Source organism: Mastomys coucha, unplaced genomic scaffold (assembly GCF_008632895.1).
Source record: "Mastomys coucha isolate ucsf_1 unplaced genomic scaffold, UCSF_Mcou_1 pScaffold15, whole genome shotgun sequence".
Taxonomy (NCBI): Eukaryota; Metazoa; Chordata; class Mammalia; order Rodentia; family Muridae; genus Mastomys; species Mastomys coucha.
In genome coordinates this window covers 112720018-112725646 of record NW_022196897.1, presented here as the reverse complement: position 1 = coordinate 112725646, position 5629 = coordinate 112720018, and positions in this window count along the sequence as shown.

Below are 5629 nucleotides of genomic sequence, written 5' to 3'. Positions count from 1 at the left end.
TCAGTTTTATAATCTGTTCTAATCTATGTAGGAACACTAAACATAGAAAATTAATGTAGGCAATGAGTACATTTTTTGTTGTCTTTTTTCTTAAGGCAATTATAACTAGAGAGCTTGAAAAGGTATCAATAGTTACATGTGCATATTTTATTTTTATTTTTTAAAATCAGAAATATTTTTTAAAAATAATTAAATTATCATCACAAGCCATTACCATTATGATGATGTAAAGAGTAAAATTATATGGCCAATTGTTTTTGTGTAAAGTCTATAATCTGTCTGGAATACAAATTTGATGTAGCATTTCTTTAAAGGTCTTGTCCAGGCAGTTTAAGATATCTAAAGACAGTTCTCTAAAGGAACAGTACTTTCTCTTAACTTTAGTTGTATAAGCATGAACAACTGTAAAATTTGAGAATTAGTAATATCTAAAAAGGTAACAACTCTAAGCAATTGTAAACGCTGAGCTATATATATATATTGGTAAATTAAAAGTTTGATTTTAGCACTTTAAAAACAGTGACTATATAGTATGTAGTTTAATTATCTGTGTCAAACATATGGTCTAATCACATATTTTTCTTTCATAGAAGGCCTGTAAATGTATTTTTATCATGGAATGTATATATAAATTTATAGGAAATATAAAAGCATGTATATAAGCAAATCTTAACAATCTGCCTATTGGATAAATATTAATTTTGTCTAAAATCTTTTCTATGTAATAGGCCAAATATCAATTAATATTTTGTAATAACCGATTTAATTGTTCTTTGAAGAAATAGATGTCTCTTCGAGTTTTTAAGACATTCTTTCTAAAATACCTTCATGACTTTATCATATAATTTTTACTAAAATTACAAGTTTCATAATACGATGTTAAAACTTCACTTAGGATATGAGAAAAGATGAATTTATGTTAATGTCTTTTTTGTCAAAGAATTGTTGTGGGCAAAAACTAAACATTTGGTTATAATTGATTACAATTATATAATTGACAAGTGACAGAAGCTTCCTCTAGTTTCTGTAAAAGGCTGTCTCACCAGTTAATTCTTATCAGAGGCTTAAGTCTGGTGGTGAGCTTAAGATGAGTCTAAAGTAACTAAAAATAAGCAACTCATCTTTTCTTTAATGATATAACTCTCTTGATGTAGCTGAGTCTTTAATAATTAACTTACACTGAGAAATTTTAAATCTTAGCTTCTAATACTAAAGTAGTAACAAATAAAATTTTGAAAACTACCAGGATGTAAGTTTTATGACCTCATTGACTCTACATAAATCTCAAGTTTAAAATTACTTTGATTCACACCTGGATAGGACTGTTATAATGTTGGTTTTGTCCTAAAACTATTTCCCTGAAGTAAGGGAGAGGCAAAAACCAGGAAGACTCTGTAGCCCTGGTTTGTAAAACAAAAGGAATGTCTCTCAGGCTTTACTGAAACATTGGGGTGTTTTTGCATTAACTCAAATGTGAACTTTTCGCTGAGCATATCACCTGAATTATACCCAAAGATTACACCTCCTGTAGTGAGGTCAGATTTTAAGGGCAATTTTGTTCTTTATCCCTGTTTCTTTTTTTTTAGCTGGCTTTAAACTTAAAAGATATTTTGTAACCTTGGTGCTGTAAAAGCACTGTTTTTAACAAAAGGAAATTCTACTTGAGTGTCTCTGAACTGTTTTTAGGGCATAAACTCTTTTCTAATTTAAAATTTTGTTTTTAACAATCTTATCTAATTAAGCTTGTTCTTAAAGATGGCAGCAGGCCCATACTGGCCACATCTGTCTTTTAACTTTCTTGTAACCATCTTAATTATAAAATAAAGGTGAGTTAATATTCTTTACCTTATAATTAGACTGTAAATTGCAGCCAATGGAACACTATCAATTTTAACCATACTTTCTTAATTTCTTATGTAATATTAAGCCATAACTATAACTTTAGAAAGTAAATCTCAATTTTAAACAATCTATACTCTTTGAGATCAATATTAAAAACATTACATTCACATTACAAAGTTTTTTAAGTGTCTCCCTACTTTTGAATTGTAGTTAGCAAGCCTGAGTCATTCTGAGTTAACTTCTCAGAGCATGCCAGGTCTCTGGAAAGTAAAATCATGGTGTTGACTGATAGGCTGTGTGGCACAGTGCTCTTGTCATATTCTTTCTAAAGTAACAGGTGATATTTTTTGGTGGGTTATCCAACAATCCATCAAATGATTTATTAAGCAGTTACTAAACTAAACCGCTGTTCTGAATTCTACCGCTTGGTAAATGACTTGTAACTTAAGTCACTGCCTTTAGATTATGTTAAGTGGCTGTAAAACTCTAACTGGAGTCTTTTTGTTGAGATTTCAGCCATCTTGGCTGATTCTTGCCACGTGTTTACCCTTAATGCCACGTGTTATCTGAGTTACCAGCTTTAAACTAGCTTTCAATTACTGATGTTACAACTTTTTATCACACCCAATAACTTATAAGTCAATAATCATACAGAATATATTTATACCTTTAAATCTATTTAGAAACCAAATGAAACAGCTACATAAATCTTATAAATCAGCTTTCGGTTTGTCTTTCAGTTTCAATCTTTCTATTTCTCACACCATTTATATCACAGAAATTTGTCTGTCTCTGCCTCCCAACTGCTGGGATTAAAGGCTTGAGCCACCACTGCCTGGGCAATTTTACCTGTTTCTTTAATGAGCAGAGTTCCATCTTTATAGAACTTGGATTTGCATTTATTCTTCCTTTACCACAACCCGGGCAAGGACCTGGAGGAGTGTTCTTATTTTCTGATTCCTGAGGGACTTTTACAGTCTTTCTTCAGATGTCCCGGCTCCCTGCAGCCGAAACATGTGACTTCACTCCCCTGAATACTTTTTCCCTTTCCATAGGTACTTATAACATATGTGTTGAATTTCTGTCCCTTCTATGCTACAGTGTGGGCAATTTGTCACCGCCGGTGAGGCTTCTAGCCACAATTCTGACTGTTCCATGGATATCAAGATTACTCGCCATAACTGGTGATCCTTTACCAGCGAGTCTGCAGAACTCTTTGGGAGATCCTAGCCTTGTCTGAGAAATAAGAAAAGAGAGAGGAAAGAAAGAAAGAAGGAAAAGGTTTTAATTGTTGGAGTCCCTGTTTGGGCACCAACTGCAGCCGATCTGGGCCTCCCTCAACCCGAGGGAGAAACGGGGGGTCCTAGTCAGGTCGACAAGGCGTAGGTGAAGAAATGATGGCAGAGACGACACATGAAGTATAAGATCTAAATGTATTTCTTAGAAATGGCATCAGACTTTTACAGTCATTGCAAAAGAGAGATGGTAAATCTGGCAGCTCAATAGTTGAGGTACATCTGAGGCTATCTGAAACATACTGGGTCTAAAGCAGCAGCTATCTCCTCTGAACTGGTGTTGTATCCCCCTGGCCCAAGAGCTCTGGGCCCGGGGGAATGCGGATGCATGAATCTGAGTCCTAGCCCATCTAAGTTCTAGTGCTAGTCTTGCATGAGAGTCCAAGTCTTTCTTCCCCCAGTCTTAGTGCTAGACGTAGACAAGCGACCCCCACACCAAGGTCAGCAGGGTCTGGTAGTTAGGTGTGAAGCAGGAGGAAGAGGGGTGGAGCCCTCCCTGTTAAGGTATTCTTATGTTAATTCTCTGGTTCTTGTGGGAGGCAGGCAGAGGGGAGTCCCACCCTAATAGCTAATGTCCTAGAGTGAGAGAAACCCTTCAATTACTCTCTAGTATGTAAAACATTAAGCTAGGATGGTTAGAAACATTGTGTCGGCCAAGAGATAATGTCCAATCTTAACCATTTCTTGGGGTACCTTTATGCCTAATTATGAGGCCGTGTTGAGGATTGTAAAGACTGATCTGGAACACGTCTGAGTTAGGAGATACCAGCGACTGTCTGAAATCTAGGAGGCACAGATCTCCTTTTGAAGTCTTATTGCCTCTTATCTTTTATCAGGATCTTATCCCCGATATTTTGGATGTGACTAGAGTAGACGAGTGTGCGTAACAAGAGATGGCCCGATGAGTACAAGCATTGCTGCTCTTCAGAGGACGCTGGGTTTGACTCCTGGTACCCAGTTGGTGGCTCACCATCTGAAACTTGTGTCCCATGGGATCTGATGCCTTCTTCTGGCCCCCAAGAGCACCAGGCATTTGTGAGGGTGCACAGATAAACATGCTGGTAAAACATTCATACACACAGAATAACATTTAAATAAAAAATAAGGCTTTATTCAGAGTGCCAGATATCTGGGGAGACAGTGGAATAACATCCCCCAAATCGGCCTTATCTCTCATCTGCAACCAGCAAACTTTACCGAGGCAGCCAGTCATTCAAGTCATTCTTACCTCTCTGGCCAGCGGGTGAACCTTGGCGCTGAGATTCATCATGTTACATTTCTCTCCTTATTGTCTCCTGATCCTTCCCCTGTTACTGTATCTCTCCATGCAGCGTGGACATGGACCACATGCTCTGAAGGTCATGGTGACTTCTATTCCTCCTGGTATGCCATCTGGATTCCTAGTTAACTCAGAACGAACATGGTTAGTAGCGTGTACATACTGAGTTACTTAAACTTGTAAATGCATGATTCTTTCCTACAATATGGAATGTAAAAGTATTTTATAATGTAGAATATAATAGCACCCTGGCCATCACCAGTATCACCTATCATTCTCCACAGTAAGTAGTAACTTGTGTGTCTAAGGTTTCCATCATGTGTAGACGGCATCCTGCCGGCATGTGTTGATATCATGGCTTTTACCAGTAAGAAAGTTTTCTGGCATAAAGGTGTAAACTAAGGAAAACCATAAACAATGCCAAGTAGTTATGCTGGTTTAAATTTTTAAAGGGGGCTGGAGAGCTGGCTCAATGGCTAAGAGCATTTGTTGCTCTTGCAGACTGAGTAATTCCCAGCACTCACAGAGTGGCTAACAACCCTCTGTAATTCTATTTCTGTCAGATCTGTGGGCTTTCTGAGCACTGCACAAACATAGTACATGGACATGCATGCAGTCAAAACACTCATACCCATGACATAAAAAAAAAATCTTAAAAAGAGAAAAAAGAATCTACAATCAGGTGGTAGCACATGCCCTTAATTCTAGCACTTAGGAGGCAGGGACAGGTGGATCTCTGTGAGTTCAAGATCAGCATGCTCTACAGAGTGAGTTCCAGGACAGCCAGGACTGATACACAGAGACACCCTGTCTTGAAAAACAAAACAAAACAAAAGAATCTAAGATAGGTATTTGTATTTCACCAGAGAATGTTCGAGGCTAAGAAGCAAGCTTGTAATAGATCCATGATGAGAAGTCAGGCAGAGTTCTCAGCACCTGCGGGAGCTGACTTCACAGACAGCATCGAAGCACTAAAGTAGGTACAGCAAACAGGATTGTTTCTAAATCGAACTGGCGGGACTGGAGCATGTCATGCACTGAGGTGGGTACGCCTACATATTTGTATTCAGAAAGTACAGCTTTAAAAGGTTTTCTCTCCCATGTGTCACCAGAAAGCTGTTTTACCCTAAAAGGACATAGCACAGCTGCCGTAGAGGCAAGAGAGTAGCTCAAGAAGATAGTGGATGGTTTTTTGTTTTTGTTTTTTTTTTTT